Source organism: Xenopus laevis, chromosome 5L (assembly GCF_017654675.1).
Source record: "Xenopus laevis strain J_2021 chromosome 5L, Xenopus_laevis_v10.1, whole genome shotgun sequence".
Classification (NCBI taxonomy): Eukaryota; Metazoa; Chordata; class Amphibia; order Anura; family Pipidae; genus Xenopus; species Xenopus laevis.
Genome location: NC_054379.1, coordinates 105,836,806 through 105,860,609, shown reverse-complemented (window position 1 = coordinate 105,860,609; position 23,804 = coordinate 105,836,806). Strand labels below are relative to the sequence as shown.

The following is a 23,804-nucleotide window of genomic DNA, read 5'->3' as shown; positions in this document are numbered from 1 at the left end:
CCCAAAAATGTATGTGTAAGTGTGAATCTAAGTGTGTATTACTGAAATAAGTGTGTGTTGGTGTGTTTGTGTGTGTAATTGTTGCACTAACCTGAAAAAGTCGCTGAAGAGTGCTGCACATGATGTGGAGGGGTCCCAGGAAGAGCTTTGCGATGATCTGCCTGTTCCTGTGCTGTGGGGGCGGAGATCAACGGCGCAGTGCAGGCTGCAGCAGCAGGACACGTAAGTAACACGTGCCTGCTGCTGCTTTGGGGCCCCTGGGCGATCACGCCCCAGGGGCCACTCGATCCCCTGCTCTGCTCGTTGCCTAGGGGCAGGGGATCGAGGAGGAACGGAGCGAGTGGCTCTAACAGCCGCTCCTCCGCTCCAGAACCCGGAAGTGCTGCAGAACGTAGAATCTACGTTCTGTGGCATTTCAAGTTACTTTTCCACAGAACGTAGATTCTACGTTCTGTGGCACTTAAAGGGTTAAAATGTTCTTTCACAACCCACACAGTTTCGGTAGGAAAATTGTTTAACCTTTTCTGAATTTACAGCAACAAGCAGCAGCAGCACGTAGCTACACAGAGTTGCTTTGCTTTAATATGGATGTTATAAGAAAACACAAGCATGAATTGCAGGTTTTAGTTCTGCTATGAATGTTTTTCAGTCGCAGGAAAAAGTGGAGCATTTCAGATTCAGTGTTCTGTTCTGTTGCACTCGCCAATAAGTGCAGAGGATTTTTGCTCCAGAGGAACACAATGGCATGACTCTATAAGCATTGCTGTTTATTTGTAGTTATGTTGGACTTTGCTATTAAGTTTAAAGGGTGGCAGCAGATAAAAAAAAACATCTAACCACTAAATATGAATTCAAGTGAAATTTACGTAAAGCTATTATTTCTCTAAACTGTTTTGCTGAAGCACCTACCCTAGCACACCCAAATGAATATTTGCCCATAATCTGTGTAAACATTCATATGTCTGGCTGAGAACAAAGCTGACGTTCCACCAACGTTGACAATCAAGCAAGAGGCCAGAAACCTGAAAACACGACTTCTCTAGTGAATTTTTATGTATTCTGGAGCAAGGACTTTATTTACACAAATTCATACTGTACTTGAACAAATATAAACCAGTTTGCAATTAATTTACGATCCCTTAACATTTAATCCTTTTCCAAACTAGGGCCACACATGGATCTATTAGTGAACCTGATAACCTATAAAAGTTCTTTGTTCTGTATTGATTTTAATCTTGGTGTTAAAATTGTATCTTGCAATTGCTGTGTATGTAACCCTGGTAGGGGTGCAAATAAAGTGACTACTGTGCATGTAAAATGTGGACGGTCGTTTATTGGCTGAAGAAGTTATATAATAGTAGGTACTAGGTTTGCCAAGGAGCAATAACCCATAGCAGCCAATCAGCATGTAGAGTTTACTGGTCACCTGTTTAAAAGCAAACATCTTATTGTTTGTTATGAGTTACTGATACTTGGCAAACTTAGGGGGTTAATTATCAAAGCTTTATGAGCTTTTTTTAAACCTCGAATGAACTCACAACTCAAATGGTTTCTATTATAAGAAAAAACTGGAAGGTAAAAAATTGAAATCGGTAAATTCTAACTGAGAAACCCGAAAACTCGAATCGCTCTGAATGATTGAGCTTTCGTGCGAAACCCACTGAAAAAAAACTCGAACATCACGAAGGCTACTAACATCTTCAAATGGTTCAAGGGACCTGCCATTGACTTCTACATGACCTCGACAGGTTTAAGATGGTGTATTTTCGGATTCGAGCTAGTTCCAGGTTCAGGGTACCATAAATCACTTTTTTTTTTTTTTTTTAACCTCGAAAAAATACCATTGAAAACTAAATTATTTTGTGTGGAAAAAAACAACTCGACATTTGATAAATAACCCCCTTAGTGCCTTTTATTACATATGGGGATATGAGTGTTATACTACAGTTTGCAGTGACTTGAATCGCTTGGTGTATGCATGTAGTACAAAAACACTTCCAAAACTGGTAAATGTATGTTCTGCTGTGTATAAACCCACAGACATGTGACCTTTACATTATTCCTTTTAAACCACTGCATATTTTATATGTTGATGGCACTTCTGCGAGTGTGGTTCTTTTCTAAAAGTAAAACTAAAAATGTGCCAGGCATCTATTAACTTGCAATTTCTTTCTGAGTTGCTGCTTTTTGAGTGATTTCCCCCCCCCCCGACTATTTTGCTCTGTAATTAACAAAGCGAAATTTATATTGGTCTGGAATCTTTTTTTTTTCTGAAGCAAGATGCATTAAATGTAGGTCTGGCTGCTTACTCAATTAAGGAGCAGCTATGTGAGTCTTGGTAGACTAATATAGTGAATGTAGGTGTGGATCAGAGGGTTTTGGATTGTGTGGGGGCAGTTTTGCCTGCCTGACCTTATTAGACTTCAGGGACGTTTACCCGTTTAACCTGATTCTTAAAACAGCAACCACTACATTATTATATTTAGTGTATTTGTATAACTTTGCGGCAGCCATTATTCTTGTTCAGAAATCTTTGAACAAATGTTTGTTACCATAAACACAGGGCGAGTCCTTTAAAAAAACGAAATAAATAACATTGAAACAAAAAAAGTTGTTTTTTCTTTCTTTCTCGATTTCTGTAGAACATGTTGTGACTTTCCCATCTCCCTCAAATTGTAATCGTTCTTTGCTCTCCACAGCTTACTTCCTGTATGAGGTTAGTATGTTTACCGTACAGAAAAAGCTATTTTTGATCACATTTTTGCCAATAACTAATTTGAATCTATAAACCAGCTTGTATTCTTTGTCTTTCAGTCTGAATCATTACAGACAAGCAAAATATAGTTACCCTTTGACATACGCCAACACACCGAAAAACAGAGTCAAAAATACTCATTTTAGGAAGGTTTAGCAATACTTTTTTCTGTTGGTTTAATGGTGTTTATCATTTATTAAGCCGCCCACGGGTTGCCTTCTCCACCCTTTTGCTATCAATATCTGGGGCTTAGTGATGTCAGCGAATGAAACCGAATCAGGTTTGTTCGATGAACTATTTATTTTGCCATTGTAGTAACTGTAAGAAACGAGGTTTGACATTCATTTAACGACTGAAAAATAAACGCTGCCGATGGGTGTAAACAGGATCAAATTAATGCACGTTTTGGGGGCGTGGCTTGGACATGACGGAGAGCAGACGCTAAATTGCAGAGCTCCGTGCACAGAGACGGTATTCGCTTCAATTCGGGCTTCTAAGAAACTCTTTTGATATGGGCAGGACAAAGAAAAGTCGTAAAAGTCCCGACAAACAAGTTATCCCGCAGAAATCCCATCTTACCAAGTTTTTTCAAAGACGCTCAGCTTCTTGCTCGGACATGCACGCTGAGGCGGAAGTTCAGGCGCCATCTTGGGAAGGGCCGCATCTCCGCAGCGATTCAGCTGCGCGCATGGACGGAGGAATGGAAGGGGGAGACCAGTCGGTTGGACGGGACATGCCGGCAAGTAACTCTTTCTTATCCCACACTACTACCACACACGTAGTCCGCCCGAGAGACTCGCCTCAGTGGGAAAGTGGCGATGATTGGCAGGTCTCCCCTTCCTCCCCTAGCATACCGCTTAACTGCGACACAGGGGCCTCTTTGGAAAATTCGGTTTCCAATCCCACTACAGACACTCAAAATGGTCCGGATCAGACCAAGTCGCCTTCTACAGAGGATCTCCCCCCTAGGAGCCAAATAGCCCGGAGCCCTGGTAATTTGGGAGAATCCCACGTGACCCCTGCCCTAGATGCAGACCTAAGGGCCCATATCCTTTCCCTGCCCTCACGCCAGGACATTGAAATTCTGGTAATAAAGACTGAAACTACGTTAAAGTCTGAGATCTCTACGATTTATAATAAATTATCAGAAATTGGCGAAAAGCACACACAGCTAGAGATATCTGTTAACAAGAATACAGATAAGCTGAAACAAATGAAACAGGCCATGATGCATTATGAAGACAGATTTTTGTATCTTCAGAACCTTCTTGATGACCAAGAAAACCGTTCTAGGCGCAATAATATTAGGATTAAAGGCATTCCAGAGTCTGTAAACCATGCAGACCTTGGCCGTACTCTGCTTACATTATTCAATGACTTACTTGGAGAACGGCCTGATAATCCTATAATCATAGACAGAGCTCATAGGGAACTGAGGCCTAAGGATCCAACCTCTGGTTCCCCCAGAGATGTTATTTGCAGGATTCATTTTTATAAAGTGAAGGAAATGATTATGCTCAAGGCCAGGGACAAAGGGGACATAGATTTTGCAAATGGGAAACTGCGACTATACCAAGATTTATCCAGACATACACTGCGGCTCCGACGATCCCTTAAACCAGTTCTTGATCTGCTTACGGAACGTGGCATTAGATATAAATGGGGCTTTCCCTTCGCGCTGATCGCTATGAAAGATGAGAAAGCGATCACAGTCAAGTCATACAGAGATATCGCCTCTTTTCTGGACTGTTTTGATCTACCACAGGTGCAGATTCCTGACTGGAACTCATGGGACTGGATTTCCTCATCTACCTATGCACAGAAAGGTTCGTCTAACCGCAATAACCGTCAGACAAGAGAGCAAATCCCAAGAAGTGGCCAGAGTACGCCGACCAAGAAAAGACTGGTTGCTACTTGATAAGGGTTTTTTCATCTGTGCTTATGTTTCAAATATTCTGTGCTTTTCAGCGCCCCTGAGTCAGCCCTTCGCTACAAAATGGCCCGAATTGCCTATCGTTTGATCTCAGTTAGATATCTCTGTTGCACTTCTAGTGCCCTCATTTAGTGTTTTCTAATACTCACTTCACTGTTTTTGTGCTTAACACAATAATATGTTTGTGTTGCAACCTATGCCCCCACATAGGTTCACTGAACCAAGACATACTTTGTCTGTTTCCGAGACTGGTACTATGGTTTACAGCAAGGTTATTGTTCAGAAATGTCATTCTATTGTTTTATCTTTACTTGGGAATGCATTGCTTTCAATGTTAATGCCTGTTCTTTTCTTTCAGTCGCTCAGCCGTTCTATTAAGCAGCTCCGCTCACGTAGATATGACCATGCATGATCTCCTGGTTTGCTCCTATAATGTCCGAGGTTTCAATTCTCCTACGAAACGATCTCAAATTTTGACAGGTTTGCATAAACAAAAAGCTATGGTGTTATTTTTGCAAGAAACTCATTTTAAGCTGGGCCACCGTCCACACTTTCGTAACAAATTCTATCAAACTTGGTTTTTCAGCGACACTCCGGATTCCAAAAGCAAAGGTGTTGCTATTGCGTTTCATAAAAACCTTAATGTATCAATATTGGATTCGAAAGCAGACTCGAAAGGGAGATTTATTTTTGTGAAAATAAATCTAGCGGGTCACTTAATGACCTTAGTAAATTGTTATGCTCCTAATGTAAATCAACACCAATTTGTGGACTCCATGATGGCCCAGCTTGAAAGTTTCTCTCAAGGTGTACTTATGTTAGGTGGCGATTTTAATTTGGTTTTGGACCCTAGACTTGATACATCCTCCGGTAAGACTAGCGTCCCCTATACCACATTGAAGAAAGTTAAGGCCCACCTCCATAATAACCAATTGATGGACTGCTGGAGAATAGGCCATCCCAAAGATAAAGATTATACGTTTTTCTCCCAGGTCCATCAAACCTATAGCAGAATTGATTACCTATTTCTCTCCCATGTTGCATTAGATTGGGTTACGAATTGTTCTATAGGTATTCAACTTCTGTCTGATCACGCCCCAATATTCGTTAATTTATCTCTCCCATCGGTGGAACGTAAATCTTGGACCTGGAGATTGAATGAATCTTTGCTAAGGGATGGGGACTGCCTTGAGGAGCTGAAAAAAGAAATAGCAGCCTTTAAGGAAGTCCATATCACAGATGTTACTCATCCAGTGATAAAGTGGGAGGCACTCAAAGCGGTACTACGGGGTATCCTTATCAAACATGGCACCAGACTTAAAAAGGCACGCTCCCAGCTCATTTTTGATTTAACTAAGAAAATCATGAACCTAGAACTATCCCATAAAAACTCACTTTCTGGGGATATTCACGAGGAGCTCACTTTAACTAGAGAATTGTTGAAATCTGAACTTAATAGGAAATCCATTTACTCTTTTCAGAAATGTAAAAGCTATTTTTACGAACATAGTAATAAACCGGGTAGGTGTTTAGCAAGAGCTGTTAAATCTAAATTAGGGACTTCATTTATCCCGGCTATTAAATCGAAGAATGACCGAATAGTTTACAGTACTCAGGAGATTGCGAAGGTGCTACAACAATACTATACTGAATTATATAACATCCCCGGTTCGCAGGTGGGAACGGATATTCGTTTCTCCCAAGAAATGGATAATTATATTAATGACACGGCTCTTCCTTGCCTTGATCAGGATGTTGCAGAGTCTCTTGAAGATCCGTTAACACTTGCAGAACTTCACAAAGTGATTATGAACTCTCCTCCTAGTAAGGCCCCGGGCCCAGACGGGTTTTCTTCCCTTTTTTATAAGGTTCTGAAATCCGAGCTCTCAGATCCTTTGCTTGCTGCCTTTAACAATATAGATACATACCCATTTCCCTCATGCCCGCTATTAGAGGCTCACATCTCGTTAATTCATAAACCTGGTAAAGACCCACTTTCTTGTAAAAGTTATAGACCCATTTCTCTGCTGAATAGCGACATTAAATTGTATGCCAAAATTTTATCTGATCGCCTCACACTTCATTTGCCATATCTTATTGGTTCGGATCAAGTAGGTTTTGTGATGGGCAGGGAAGCTAAAGACAACATATTAAAAACTATTACTATTATTGATTACGCTAAACGCCACAAAGTTCCCCTGCTGGCCCTGTCGACTGACGCAGAGAAAGCCTTCGACAGGGTCAGCTGGGTTTTCTTATCCAAAACTCTTTCCCAAATAGGACTAGGCCCCAAGGCCCAACAAAGGATAATGGCATTATATAACTCCCCTCGGGCTCGAATTAAGGTTAATGGCCAATTTACTGACTATATCCGTATAGGCAATGGGACTCGGCAGGGATGCCCCTTGTCCCCACTATTATACGCTTTAGTTATGGAGCATTTGGCAATAGCTATAAGGAATAATCCAAATATACCCGGGATATTGATACAAGGAACACATCATAAGGTAGCACTATATGCAGATGATCTCTTAACATATGTCACTAACCCCCATATCTCACTGCCCTCACTAATGAATGAATTCAAAACTTATGGGAAATTTAGTAATTTTAAGGTTAATATGGACAAGTCTGAAGCTCTGAACATTTCTTTACCCTCAGAATCGCAACAATTGTTGCAAACCAACTTCCCCTTTAAATGGAAATCTGAGGCCATAAAATATCTGGGTATATATATTCCATCAGACCTGGGAAAGTTATCTCAACTCAACCATATGTCTCTCCTCTCTCAAGTTGTAAAGGACTTGAATTATTGGCAATTACCTCACATTTCGTGGTTTGGCCGGCTTAGTTTGATAAAGATGAATGTTCTACCTCGACTGTTATATCAATTTCAGGCTATCCCGGTCCAACCCCCTACTCGCTTTTTTAATATTCTGCACTCATCGTTCACTAAGTTTATCTGGGCTAAGAAAAACCCTAGAATCGGTAGGAATGTTTTGAGGATGCATAAATCTAATGGGGGTCTAGGCCTCCCTAACATAAGGAGCTATTTAAGAGCTTCGGTTCTGAACAGAATTGTTGAATGGTTTCACTATAAAGACCAGAAAAAGTGGATTCAAATTGAACAAGCGCTACTCGACAGACCTATACAGGCGCTGTGGTGGCTACGTCCCGCGCTCAGACCTGACAAATGCACATTGCCTAAAATATGCAGAGAAACCCTCTCACAGGCAGATTGTTTTCTGAAAACTGCTCCATATTTGATTTCCCGGATTGGTTTGATGACACCGATTATTGGTAACCCCGATTTTCCCCCGGGTATGACCAAGGGTTTATTCCTGGGTAGACGGTTTAATGACAATTTTATATGTGGACAGGTTATGCATGATAAGCTACTGTTGCCATTTGAGACTGTTTGCCCTGATATTCCAGCAACTTTTTTATCTCATTTGAAATTTTCTCAATTGCAACACTGGCTACGGAATCCGGTGAATCGACAGATTATGAATACACCCTCTACTACTTTCGAAGATCTCTGTTTACAAACAGACCCTCCTAGGCATGGGATCTCTCTACTATATAAGTTGTCAGGCCCCGGAGAGGTGATTACGCTTCCTAAATATACTGTTAGTTGGGGAAAAGAATTACTAACTACATTTAGTGATGAACAATGGAAATCGTGCTTTTACCTTTCCCATAAATTCTCCATAGCATGTAAACCTCAGGAAACTAATTATAAAATTGTCTCTAGATGGTATAGATGTCCTGAGCTTTTGCACAAAATGTACCCTAAGGTCTCTGCTCTTTGCTGGAGGTGTGAAACAGCATTAGGTTCCCCCGCTCACATATGGTGGTCGTGTTTGCTGTTAAAACCCTTCTGGGAAGGAGTGTTTAAAGTTGTTAATATAGTAACGGGTCTGGATATTCCAATGATTCCTTCAATAGGTATTCTGTCTATGCTACCAGGAAATATGTTTAAATATAAACGGTCGTTAGTAGGTTTCTGTCTGAGTGCTGCGAGAACTATAATTCCCCGTCACTGGAAATCCAGAATGCCGCCTACGATACAGGAATGGTTCAAAGAAATGGGTGAGATTCAACGTATGGAGGAATTACTTAGTTATGTACATGAGAAACATGAGATGTATATTAAAACCTGGACGACATGGGTTGTATTTTTGGAATCAGATCAGTTTAAACTTTTGCTCTCGGACTAGGAGCTTATCTGCTTTAGCCGCTTTTCATATTCTTTTTTGACATATTTATGGTGGGCTTTACTTGCATATCGTCAGAGTGAATTACAACGGCTGAGCGACTTTCTTTCTTTTCTGACTCTTCCTTTTCTTCTTTCTTTTCTGTTTCTGTCCTTTCTGGTCCTTTTTTGTTATGTTATCTATTTGATTTTGGTATCCTATTGTTATGCTTCTAAATTGTTTGTTTTTCAACAAGATATGAGTGTACTTTGAAAGCGAATGGCACCTAGACTGCTGTAGCAGTTTCGAAACGCTCTCCGATATGGGACGTACTTTGTATTATGATAAATGTGACAGTGTATTGTTATATTGATGACTGTGATTTTCCGAGAACTGTCCAACTCTATATCTTTGTTGTGATATTATTCTAACCCTGATACCTATGTTTATGATCTGTCTTAATGTGCTTTTTTTTATTCAATAAAAAGAGAATATACAAAAAAAAAAAAAATTAATGCACGTTTTTAGTCAGTCTTCGTAGGAATATTACCGTTTGAAAGTGAAAGTTACACGAAGAAAACCTTTTAGACTGATTTTGATGCGAAATACAAACATTTCACTGCCGTTTAAAAGTGCAAGCAGAAATATTTACAGTTTTGTGCGTTCTGCTTTCAAACCATTGAAATGAAGGAGACTATAAACAGTCATTCCCAGAACTATATATTATAAATATTATTCTGTTTGTTTTATTTTCTAAGATTATTTCTACTACCATGGTATTTGTTATTTTTTAAATCAAACTGGTTCACTAGAATATTTCTAAACATGACTATCTTATACAGACTGTGCACAAAAAACTAGCGTTCATTTAAATGCAATTAGTTTGCCCTTGCAGCTTCTTGCTCTATCACCCTGGTTTCCTTAATTTGTCTCCTGAATACATTACACATTTAGACTGGTTTAGCTTTAATAATAATTTGCAGCCTAGCTGTAGGGTACGGTTGCATTATCAGCTTCCTAAGCAGAGACAGGGTTCAAACCACCTACAACCGTGTAGGACTTATTGGCACGTTGTAATTCTAATGCATAATAATTTGTAGTTATGGCTGAACCAGCCATTAACTTGTGCAACAGTTCTGGTCACTAAATCTACCCATTAATGTTAGATGCCTATAGGAAAAGTATTGTTCATTACTGCATAGTAAGATGCTTCCCTCCCTTAATGTCCTACATAAAACAGATTATTTACAATTGTTAGCGTGGTATGGAATAAATGTGACCATCTGCAAAATATAAGGTAGTATTTCTTGCTAACAGTACATTGGTAATTAACTCCCTCCATCACCTTTCCTCAGAAATGAATGTTGTTTTGTGTAAACCAGCATAGCATTACACGCAATAACACCATCTCATTTCACACGTTACCCCTTGAATAGGATGTTGAATCATTTAAGGCTTAAGTGGGAATGCCCCTGTGAGCTTGTATGGGGTAAGTACAAGTCAGCTGGCTGTCAGCTGATTCAACAATGCGCAACTCTGCCTGGTTCTTTTATTTTATTGTGGTGTTTCCGTCAGTGCTACTGGGGACTTCCCCATTTTCTATGGCCAAGATTACTGTTCTTAGCCACTGATTAGCTTTTAAAGGAAAAGTAAAGCTCAACAAAGAATTAGACTTAAACTGGCAATTCGGCCAGTTGACCGAAAAGATATCTGCCGCAGAACATGCCCCTCAGTAGCTGCCTACCTCAAAATTTCTAAATTTACAGCACATGCTTTAAACTTCTGTCAGTTACCTGACAATATACAGTACTATATATATATATATATATATATATATATATATATATATATATATATATATATATATATATATATATATATATATTGGAAAATTTATGATGCAAATCTGATCAGTCATTAATTCCGACTCACGTTACATCTATTCTGCCCCGTAGTATCAACTTCTATGACTTATTTTTTGCTAATATTTTAAATATTTCCTCCTAAGTTTAGCTTTTCAAAGTCAGTCCGGAGAAATGTGAAGTGTCAGTCGCATCCAAAATACGGCCTAACAAGATGCTGTGGACAACTTTGAAGGCCTGGTCATAATAGGGCCACTGAACATCTAGAAGTTCAGTACAGGCATGGGACCTGTTATCCAGATTGTTTGGGACCTGGGGTTTTCCAGATAACGGATCTTCACACCTTAAGTCTACTAGAGAATCATATAAACATAAAATAAATCCAATTGGAAATCATTTTTAAAAAATTTGGATTATTTGAATAAAATGGAGTCGATGGGAGGATAAAGGATAAAAGATCCCATACTTGTACTTTAATGCAATATTTCTAGATCTATTTTTCTAGGCTTTAGTTCCTCATTAATAGCACACAGATTTTCTTTTCATCAGTCTCACTAATATTACCTTATATTTGAAATGATTTCCATCGTCGATGATACCCAGGCCTATGCCCTCAGATAATGCTCAAGCTGTAAAGACTAATGTAGAAGCACTAAGACAAAGGCGATGCATAGTGAAGGAAGGGTTTATTGGCATCTCAATGAGGAAATTTCAAAAAATCTTCTTGTTAGCACCTAGGATAATTTGCATTACTTAAAGCATGCAGTTTCGAGCATCAAGAGAGCCAAGGTTTCAGTTTTGGTAATACTGTGTTCATTGTCTGCATTATTGTATTCGTATAACAGGTGTGGTGACTTTACTGACCTTTAGTGCACTGTGCGCTATGGATTTACGTTGGACAACAATAACCTTAGAAGTCTATGGCTCAGGCCATGTGTGTGTGTTTGTGGTGGGAGAGGAGAGTGTGAGTTAAGAGTTTAAAACAAATTGAGTATTTTTTCACTTAGCAGTGGGACATCCACTCTCAGTTGTTTCTGCCAGGATTTCTACTGTTCGTCCTACAATGCCAAGCGCATCCTGTTGACTCACTAGAGTGTTATCAAGTTCAACAACTTTTGAAGAAGGTTCTATGTCACAAGAGAGGGTGATGCATTACATTTGCATGAATCCGAGGAAAGCAACTTAATATTCTGTTAATAATTGCATGCAGAGTATTCTGAAATTCCAAAGTCAAGAGCAGAAGTGCATATTAATATGCTGGTGGGCTAATTCTTAAAGAGATAGTGACATCAGAAAATGCACAAATTAGAGACATGCACAGCTTCTCACTTAAAACATTTATTTGTGCATTTTAAACACAGCAAAATTGCATAATAACACATTTACAAACACACCACAGTGCAGTGTCTGTACCTTGTGTTAGCCACACCCTCCTGACGCATTTGCGCAATTGGGTGCTTCATCGGAGAATAACTTTTTGATTATCTATCATAACATTGTCAATGAATGCTAGTTATAATTTTGCCATTAAATTATTTGCCTGATACTTTTACAATGCCTTTCTTAGTACCCTGTTCCTCTATGAGGGGGCTGCCATATCTGTGCAGCAGGAGTCCATTAGCATTAGAAAATCTAACTGACAGGTTAAGAAGGGACAGTCAGGTTCATGAACTTCAAGTAACAATTACTTACAAAAGCAGAACTGTCAGTGAAAAACGATCAACATGACCTATAGGTAACTTTTAATGTAGATTAATATTTTGAAAAGAAAATTGTTAGTGTCAGTAGCACTTTAAGGCACGTTGATGCTCTGCTTACAGTGTTTTATTTTGACTCCTAAAATTGAAAGTTTGCCAATATATAATTATAATTAAAAATGTTATAAAATTTTAAGAAGTGAATGTAGTATTACTTTTACTTTTAATCGTAGCTTTCATAATGGTGTTTCCCGGGATGACAACACTCTTTGTGGCCTCCAATAGACCTCCTGTTGTGTTAAAATCCCCTAATTAGTAGACATGGAAGCTAGCAGTCCTGGAGTTGTAGTTTTACAGAGAATTACTTCAAATGTATTGATGCCAGCATAGTTACAGGTATGGGATCCATTATCTGTAAACCCATTATCCAGAGAGTTCAGAAGCTACGGGAAGGCCGTTTCCCATAGACTTCAATTTATCCAAATAATCAAAACACCTGTGATTCAACTTATAACTGCACTGGTGGTGCAGGTTGTCTGTTTGGCGGGCCAAGGTCAGGAACTTGTAGAGCCACACACACACAATAATATGCGGTTGGGAAGCTTACCCCATTTATTGAGTCATCAAGGTATCAACATTTCGTTGTCTGACGAAAGGAGGGTTTTACCCCCCCCGAATCGTTGATACCTTGGTGACTCAATAAATGAGGTAAGCTTCCCAACTGCATATTATTGTGTGTGCGGCTCCGTCATAGTTAGTGATGAGTGAAATATTTTTGGGAGCCATGGATTTGCCTTTTCGTGAATTTCAGCAAAGCAAAATGGGACAAATTTGCTCATCACTCATAGTTCTTTACTGCATGTGCATTAGAAGGCAACCTAGGACCCTTGCACAGTGTACATGCTTCTTGCACGTATTTATCAACATACTCTTTTTTTTTTTTTGTCAGTAACATTACCTTGTACTTGATCCAAACTAAGATATAATTAATCCTTATTGGAGGCAAACCAGCCTATTGGGTTTATTTTCATTTTTCTAGTAGACTTAAGGTGTGAAGAACCAAAATACAGAAAGATACTTTAAGATACCCCTGGTGAATGCATACAGCTGTGTTTGTAAATCAGCTTTCAGAAAGCCCATGGAGTGAGTGGTGCAGCTGTGGAGCAGAAGGGGGCATGCAGGGTTGAAATGGTTAACTAGGGGTGGTGATCGGGGAAGGGGAGGAGTGAGAGAAAGTTATTCCATGACACCTCCTGTTTAAATTGTCAAAGCAAAGCATGGGCTTGTCCTTGGGGGTTAGCTGGTAGAGTTCAGGAAGGTGGGGAGGTTACAATTAGGTGGGATTAATATTGGTGTTCGATGAAAAAGTGGTTCCCAGGTCATGTTTTGAAAGAGAACCCTTTCAGGTGGTCAGATGTGCCCATGTAGCACTACATTTGGTGTATATTTACTGTTTACACTGATGTGTTATGGTACCTTAAGGTTCTTTAAGTTGTTCCATTTATAAAACTATGCTGTGACCCTTTCGCCCCGAAACCGTCTCATGGATTATTGGGTAACAAAAGGGGCAGGTAAATGTGAAGACTGCATAGCACAGAGCCTGTGGTTTGTTTATAGGTGGGTGACTTGGCCCCAGGATTGACTCTGCCCTTGTCATTTACTGAGTCGTATCTAAAATGTTCAGACTCTAATAAAAAAAAAAACGATTTCATAACAGTGAAATGATCAATTATGTTATATTATCCTCGGCTGTAAAGATTAAAAGGAGATGGGAAAAAAGGAAGTAAAATGCAAAACTAGAACTGTTTCTTAATACACGTGTACATCAATCCTTGCGATGTGGCTTCTGTTTTATGTGCATTTTTTTCTCTCTCTCTCTCTTAATATCACACACTTTAAAAATGAGTCGGTATATTTGTAAAGCAAACAAAGCAGTCAGTTTTTTTTTTTTGTTGACTAAAACAGGAAGCTCTCTGGCACTCTAACAAAATTACCTAAAAGCTGCTTGGGAGATAGAAGCAACTTAAAGGAACATATAACTGTGGGCTCTACATCATTTTGAGCCCTGAGATCAAATTGGACAAAACATGAACCTGCAGTGCCACAGAAATGGTCTTAAGCCTGACACATGCATAAAAAAAACAGAAGCAGATGAATAAAAGCGTTGCATTTCAGCCATACCATAATCCTTCTAGAGGTGCCAGTCTAATGCTGCCTTTTTGAGAAGAAGTGGAGAAATGAATGGTGTGCAAGAAGAAGGTTCATGCAAACATTGTGACTTGTACAAAAGTACTAGATTAAGAATCAGCGGCATTTGCCATATTTACCCCTATATGTATCAAAAGCCACAAAATTTGCTTTAGCTGCTGCACAACTAAAACTCATACCATCAAAATAGAGGTATAGTTCTGCATCAAAGGCCACCTATCAATACTCAGTAGACCTCGTGTATTTAACAATGGTCAGGGTGCAAAGTTTTTATTTATTTATTTATTTTTTTGCTTCCAAAGATTCTACTTTGTGCACTCCTAGGGGCAGATTCACTAAGCGACGAATTTGCACTAGCGTCCGCTTCGCTCACATCGCAACACTTCGCAAGGCGTAAATTCGCCAGGACAACGCTAATTCACTAAAATCCGTAGTTACGTCCAGGGCGCCGAACGAGGGCCAAGTGAAGTTGCGCTAGCGTTGGCTAATTTGCATACGGCAGGAAGTTCAAGTTGAATGGATATATATGTTGCAACAAATACATTACACTACACAAGCCCGGAAAACCTTAATAAAATAAAATAGAGTTGTTATATTGCCCTACACATGAGCCCAGTGTATAGTTTATGTGCCATATGTTAGGAAATTTAGGGGGGAAGCTGGGTACCCCAGAAAAAATTTACAATCTTTTGCAGCCAATCACCCTGAAAATTTAAAAGTCGTCAGCTTTTTTTGGGACTTAAAAAAAATTAAACTATTTTTTGAGGAAGTCCTATCTACTCTATTGCACTTCGCCTGGTCTGAGCTGGCGAAGGCAAGTCTGGCACAAGAGGTAACATTCAGTAAAATCCGCATTTTAGTGAATTTGCGCAGTCACGTCAATTCGCCAGAGCGCTACTTCGCCAGGCGTAAGGGAGCGAATTACAACTAGAGTCTATCTCCTTCGCTAGTGAAGTCACGCCTGCCCCCATTAGTAAATTGGTGAATTTTTGCTAATGTTAGTCACTTCGGCCTTTGTTAAATCTGCCCCCTAGAATGAAGAGCAAGCAGTTGCAACTACCTGTTACATGCAGTACTGTATTCATAAGTCATTAGGTGGAAAATGCTTGCTTTATATGTAAACCCATTATCCACAAAGCTCCAAATTACGGAAAGGCTGTCTCCCATAGACTTCCATTTATCCAAATAATACAAATTATTAGATAACTTTTTCTCTGTACTAATAGAACAGTGTCTTGAATTTGATCCAAACTAAGAAATAACAAATCCTTATTGAAAGCAAAACCAGCCTATTGGGTATATTTAATGTTTGCAGAAATCTTTTAGTAGACTTAAAGAAGAAGAAAAGCTACCAGGGCAGTTTATTGCCAATAGAATAGCCACAACAGTACAAGCTAGAATGCCATTTTTATTCTTTAGAACGCTTTTTCATACCTGAGTAAACAGCTCTAGACACTGTCTCTGTTTGTTTAGGATAGCAGCTGCCATATTAGCTTGCTGAGACATCACTTCCTGCCTGAGTCTCCACCTGCTTGCTCATTGCTCTGAGCTCAGATTACATCAGGGAGGGGAGGAGAAGACTGAGCATGCTTAAACCCAAGACCTGGAGGTTTAAGATGAAAGAAGGAAGTCTGATACAGAAGCCCATGTGTACACAATAGAATGAAAGAAACGTGGTGTTTGTTTTGACAGGACTCTGAGCAGCACTATTTTGAGGGTTTACTGGTGTGTTTATATAGACCTTTCTGATAAAGCTTAGTTAGTTTTAACCTTTACTACTCCTTTAAGGTGTAAATATCCAAATTAAGGAAAAATCCCTTATCCGAAAAAAAACCCAGGTCCTGAGCAGTATATATTTCAAATTTTATACACCCTTCTTTGATATACATGTATATTAGAAGCCACAATTTACAGATCCCTTATCCGGAAAACCTCAGGGCCCAAGCATCCTGGATAATAGGTCCCATACTTGTAGTCATCTACATTGTATGTACCATAGGAGTGCTGTTCTATTGCTATACAAAGAAAAGCACTGCAAAATATATTTCGTTTTTTAAATCTATAATTACTCAGACCTTAACAGGAATCCCTGCTAGCATTTGTATAGAACATGTAGGAGAAGTGAGACTAAGGTAACTTCCACAGTGGGCAGTAATGTAATTTATTACCCACCTATCTACTTCTTAGCCTCCTGTGTTACGTAATCATGTGTCCAGCTATCTGCATGCTTAATTAGGTATTACTGAGCTCTTACACCCTATTAATGGAGTCCTTGAAACTTTATAATTTAAAAGGGATTTTCACCTTACTCAGCAAAAACAAAAGAAAAAGGAAGAAGAAGCCCAGCAGATTAACTGCGAAACAGTTTATTCCAGGTAGTGGTTATACAAAATGTTTCAGGTCAATACCCTTTATACTTTGATAAAGGGTATTGACTTAACATGTCGTGTAACCACTACCTGGAATAAACTGTTTTGCAGTTAATCTGCTGGGCTTCTTCTTCCTTTTTCTTTTGTGTTTGTTTTGCTGACTAAGAGACATTGCAGCACAGAGCAACAGAGTAACTACAAGGAAGTAAGACATTTACAGACCACCAACATATTCCCCTTTTTGAAGTTAACTTTAACTTTTTAATTGCCCTTCATTGTTTATTTTTAATTTTTTAAATATTTTGCCTTTGTCTTCTCATTCTTTCCAGCTTCCAAATGGAGATCACTGACCCCGTCTAAAAACAAATGCTTTTGTAAGGGCCAGGCTACAAATGTATTGTTATTGCTACTTTTTATTACTCCCTTTTTCTATTTAGGGCTCTCCTATTCATATTCCAGTTTCTTATTCAAATCAATGCATGGTAGTTATGGTAATTTGGACCCTAGCAACTGGATTGTTGAAATTCCAAATTTGGGAGCTGCTGAATGAAAACCTAAGCTCAAAAACCACAAAAAAAACAATGAAACCAATTGCAAATTGTCTCAGAATTTCTACATCACACTAAGGGGCAGATTTACTAAGCTCGAGTGAATAGTTTGAATCCAAAAATATTTGAATTTCGAAGTAATTTTTTGAGTACTTCGACCATCGAAATTCGATCGAATTGAATGATTCCAACGATTCGAAGTAAAAATCGTTCGACCATTCGATAGTCGAAGTACTGTCTGTTTAAAAAATCCTTTGACTCAATACTTCTCCAAATAAAAGCTACCGAATTGAATGTTAACCTATTGGAACACTGTAGATAGGTTTTGGGCACTTTTTATGATCGAATAAAAATCATGTGTGTCCTATTTTAAGGGATGGTTTTGAAAAGTCTATCAAATAAAAAGAACACGCCAATGACATCCACATTTGATCAGAGCTAACATCATTGATATCTATGCTGTATGGCTGCACAACATGTCCTATAGTTGATCGGTCTAGGCTCTGCAGTCTGGGGATATCTGGTACTTGGGTGCTTCAGAATAGATAAAGGGGAGAAAGGGAGTGGAGCTCACATAGAGGCAATTATAAAGTGCAAGAAGGGGTCCATGGCTTGCCCAAATATCTGTGTGTTTTTGATTTGAATTTTCATACAATAGTTCGCCTTTGAGAAGGTATGTTCAAAATTACCTGCAAGAATTGGACTGTTCACACGTTAACTCTCCCATATTTGTTTGTAGTCTTCCTGATGTAATTGGCAGTTAGGTTAAAAAAGTAAAAAGGTTAAATTTGATGGACATGTGTCTTTTTTCAACCTAACTTACTATGTTACTATGTAAGTCCTCTCACCCATTCACCTGCAGCAACAAGTCCAATCTCCAACCATCAGTAATTTGCAACTTTGCATTTGGTCTACAATATTTATTGTTATCAGTTTTAGGTTATTTGAGGTTATAATTCTGTTGTTATTGTTACTTTATATTAGTTATGCTCCTATGCAGTCCCTTTCCTATAATTATTTTAATCTCTTATTCGAACTCTTATTCAAACCACAGCTGGGCTGCTACCAACCAAGTAACTGCCGAAAAACCAAACTCAGAGCTGCTGAACAAAAAGCTAAATAATTGAAAAGCCATAAAGACCATTTGCAATCTGTCTCAGAATACATACTACATCATACTATAAGTTAATTTAGAGGTGAACTACCCCTTTAAGCAAGGTGGGACAGTACTGCCAACTTGTTTTGGAGGTTTGTGGAGTTAGATGACAGGACAGTGTTTCCATTAAACTTGGTGTGTTGTTTTAGCGTAGGACTACATGGACGTTTTCGGTGCAACCGACGTGATGCGTCAAAACGCCTGCGACAAGTTGCATGCGACAGAAATAAGGTAAGAGATAGAAATGTCGGATGAAGTTGCAGCATTGATCCGACACGACTGTCTGATGCAGACGCAGCTATTTCTGCCGCATGTGACTTGTCGCAGACGTTTTGTTGCTGTGCGTCGGATCGCTCCGAAAGCTTACATGTAGTCCTACCCTTACATCGGGGTTTGGGATGACCTGAACTCTGCATGCCAGGTTTGTCATGGGGGGGGCATTATTAGTTCCACAACTGTATTTAAGGATAATAATTCATAGTACTAAGCAGCGCCGGTGCAAGGGTGGTATTCACTTCCAAGCTATTAAAGTATAATATAATAACCCTTTTAAAAAATATAAATGTAAAAAATATAAAAATATAAAAAATATAAATTGTGTTGATGTATTCCAGTTACTCCGGCTACCTAGCTGGTATTTTACATGGGTAGCTGGTAAGAATGATACTCGTTGACAATATAATTAGGGTTTTCAGGTTAATTGATCTTTCCGCAATATAGATCTTCTTTCCTTAAGTCTACTAGAAAACCATGTAAACAACCCAATAGGCTGGTTTTGCTTCCAATAAGGATTAATGTAAACACTGTAGCTGATTATGAGCCTTGTGCTCCTTCAAATACTGATATAGTTGCCATTAAATGGATACACTACTCATATGTGGAAGAATAGAAATTGGATCCCTGTAAATATTGGAGCCAAGAATCGACAGCAGCACTTGGCTAGAGCACGGGGGAGAAGGTTTATTCAGCACATGGAGAAGAGACCTTCAATGCAGGCACATCTCAGGCACAAAGAGAGCTTTAATGAGAGCCATGAAAAGAGACACATCCAGGCACCAACATACAGGCAGGTGAGACTTCTCCCAGGTGGAATAAGTGGACAAAGATGGAGACGGAGAAGCTCACAGAAGGAAGCAATGCCCAAGGCACATTATGGACTGGGTGCCTGGCAGAAAACATACGGAAGCAGATACTGGAGGCCCAGTAATAAAGCAGCTCAACATGAACATGTGCAGCTCACAAGGAAATGGTGGGACAAAAAACTAGAGGACTATATGGCCAAAGTAAAAGAAAAGGATGCAGAGCTCGCACAGTTCCTGAGCGATGTACCCTATTGGAAAGCCAGAGAACATGTGCAGCTCACAAAGGAACAGCTGGACAAAGAACTGGAGGACTATATGGCCAAAGTAAAAGAAAAGGATGCAGAGCTCGCACAGTTCCTGAGCGATGTACCCTATTGGAAAGCCAGAGAACATGTGCAGCTCACAAAGGAACAGCTGGACAAAGAACTGGAGGACTATATGGCCAAAGTAAAAGAAAAGGATGCAGAGTTCCTGAGCGATGTACCCTATTGGAAAGCCAGAGAACATGTGCAGCTCACAAAGGAACAGCTGGACAAAGAACTGGAGGACTATATGGCCAAAGTAAAAGAAAAGGATGCAGAGCTCGCATAGTTCCTGAGCGATGTACCCTATTGGAAAACCAGAGAACATGTGCAGCTCACAAAGGAACAGCTGGACAAAGAACTGGAGGACTATATGGCCAAAGTAAAAGAAAAGGATGCAGAGCTCGCACAGTTCCTGAGCGATGTACCCTATTGGAAAGCCAGAGAACATGTGCAGCTCACAAAGGAACAGCTGGACAAAGAACTGGAGGACTATATGGCCAAAGCAAAATAAGAGCAGGATGAAGAGCTTCCAGGATTCCCGAGCAATTTACATTTATTAATAGCCAGTCATCAGGGACAATGATCATCATTAAAAGGATTGTCTGATTACACAGCAACTTTGTCTGTTTTGTCTTTTTTCCCTCTTGACTGTAGCAAAATGTTTGGAAGGGAACTTGATGGGGGTCCCCTGTGAGGGGTATTGCAGGGTTTCAGTTTGACCATGGGCACATAACTCCAACCAAGCTTTAACAAATTAATAATCTCCAACCTATCTATATACTCACATATATTAGCTATATATACCAACATCTATACTAGTTGTAGATTTTAGTATTATGAATTTGTAACACAGTATATGTTTGTTTGGGAGTATGTGTAATATGTATGTGGTCTGGGGCGGGATAGGGACATTGTAATGTCCTCTCATTATGTATGCATACATAATTTACATAAAGACCTCGAAAAGAAATAGACGGCACTCCGAATGTACTGGAATGTACTTTTATTCCAGGTTAAAACAAGGATCCAACGCCCTACGCGTTTCGGGAATCACTCCCTTAATCATAGGCATCCATCCTGATCCAAACAGACAGGTTATATACAAAATGTAAATAGCGACCCCTACTGGGCGCAATATAGTAATTCAATTAAGACAATCATATTTTATTAATTTAGTAAAACCAATTAACCAAAGGTAAAAACCTCGTTTTCATATAAAAACCTTTCTATAATCAGAACAAACAAAACAAAAATCCTTGCATAGATGTGTGAATCTTACTTAAAATGTTGGAGAATAAGTAACTAGTAATTGATTTATTAATAGTTGGTAACTAGCTACCTGGGATAGACCTTGGTTCAAATATAAATAGATGAATAAATATAGATCTTCAATTGTTCAAACATACAAATGTAAATATAAATATGTTTAAAAGAGTAGAAAAATATGGAAAATTGTAGAAAAATAGTAAATTGAGAATCCTCAAAAATTCTACATGAATCAAATAAGGTAAAATGAGGGACAATGGGATAGAGATTGAGGGAAGATAGAAGGGAAAGCCGGGCTTCTGTTGAACATAACTCATTTTAAAGCCCTTACTAGCTAATATAGATATAACAAGTCATGCCTGGTATTCAGGCCACTGGGTATCCTAGTCTCCAATTTTAGGATCCAGAACGCCTCTCTCAAATTTAGTAAACGTTCTGCATCCCCACCCCTAAGGGGCAACCTCACCTGTTCGATGACTTTCACCAACAAGTCTCGGACCCCTCTTTTTGAGCATAAAGTAAAATGTTTGCCCATGGGAGTCCCCTCATCCCTATTCTCAATCGATCTTAGATGTTCCCGTATTCTTTCTTTTAGACAACGAGTAGTTCGACCCACATATTGCTTATTACAAACGGGGGACGCTGCAGACAGAGCACCCGACTGAAGCAGCAAAAGGGAGTGTAAACTGGAGCGGTCCCCCTTGATCGAGTTAGTAACATAATTTACATAAACTATAATAGTCTTTCTACAGCAAACACGTAACTTTTACCAACACAGGGCAACTGTACAGCACATTTTAACTACTTTAAAATGCTTTTATTTTAGTTGTTACTGTTCCTTTAATGACAGAATAGCTTTATTACCAGGTCGGTGTTAAATCTTCAGCTCTTCTGTAGAGCTTTTATCATATATATATATATATATATATATATATATAATATATATATATATATATCTCCTTGAAAAAGGTCCCAGAGAGGACCGAAATGTTGGGAGATGAATTTGTGAATAAAGCACATAGATTTATTTCACCAAAATGAAGGAGTGCCGGTCCATTTACTAAGATGTATTATGAAGTTTTGACCAACGCACCACCCTCTACATTCTAAATCTGGAAAGAGTGTGCTCACTGTACTGACATATTATATATAGGGATCCGTTGAATCTACCCGAACTATGGTTCGAATTATTCGATAGATCTTGGACGTAGTTTTGTATGAGTCACTCTTAGGCCATAGTGTATTTATCGGATTGTCTTTGTCCTCAGGAGATAGACGTTGAAGAACCTTCGTAGTGAAGTGGATAATTTGAATTGCAAGCAAATAATCACTAGAGAAGAAGGGGAATTTTCGAATAAGATTCTCTTTTGATGGTATAGAAAAAGCCTCACTCATGATATCTTTGACTAATCTTAAATTTTGGTTTTGCCAGTCCAGAACTGTTTTATTTTGTTCCCCTATCAGGAAGGCCGGGTTACCAATCCAGGTCATATAGATTGAGTGGTTAGGAGTTAATCTACATCTGCACCTCACCGAGATCCAAGTTTTGTAAGTGTCAATGAATAAAGGGTGGTCAATCATATCCCGGGGAATGTCTTTTAGAGAAGAATGAAGGAGCACATTGAGAGACATGCCGCCGGACAGAAGTTGATCCACCTCTGTTGAAGTGTAAATATTTCTATTATGTAGCCAATCACCCACAAATCTGAATAAAGACGCTTCATTATATTCTTTTATATTTGGAAAATTGACTCCCCCTTATCTTTAGTTTGTTGCAGTTTAAACATACTAATACTTGGTCTCTTTTTTTGCCAGATAAAAGTGCATTTTAATTAATCGTTTATAGTCTGTTGGTTTTATGCTATATGGTAACATCTGTATTTTGTAAAGGATTTTCAGGAAAAGTATCATTTTTATTAAGTGGATTCTGCCTAGGAAGCTAAGCGTCAAATTTTCCCAGGATTTTAACTCTTGCTGGATCTTGTCTATAGTACAACGAATATTAATTGGGTATAAATCAGTATGTTTTTTTGGCAACTTAATTCCCAGGTACGTTATGTAAGAGTTTGTCACTTTAAAAGGAAAATCGCTATTTCTGCTCAATATACCAGAACCCCCTAGTTCCAGTGCCTCTGATTTATTCAGATTAATCCTAAAACCTGCAAAAGTGCTAAAAGTTTCTATTGTTTCTAGAATTGTAGTCAATTCTATTTGGGGATCATTAACAAACAATAAGATGTCATCAGCGAAAGCTGTAATTTTATGCCTGGTGTGGCCTAGTGGGATCCCTGCGAATATCTTATTCTGCAACAAATGTTTTATTAAGGGGTCTAACGCAATATTGAATAGTAAAGGGGATAGAGGACAGCCTTGCCTAGTTCCCTGCTGAATTACAAAAGGTTCCGAATTGTAACCATTAACTGTGAG

General features: G+C 39.0%; 1 long non-coding RNA gene across 2 annotated transcripts in view; it reads left to right on the top strand.

Moving 5' to 3' along the window:
• LOC121393775 overlaps positions 1 to 23,804 on the top strand; it is a 40,872-nt gene that overhangs the window by 16,197 nt on the left and 871 nt on the right. The gene's annotated exons all lie outside the window — the stretch shown is intronic.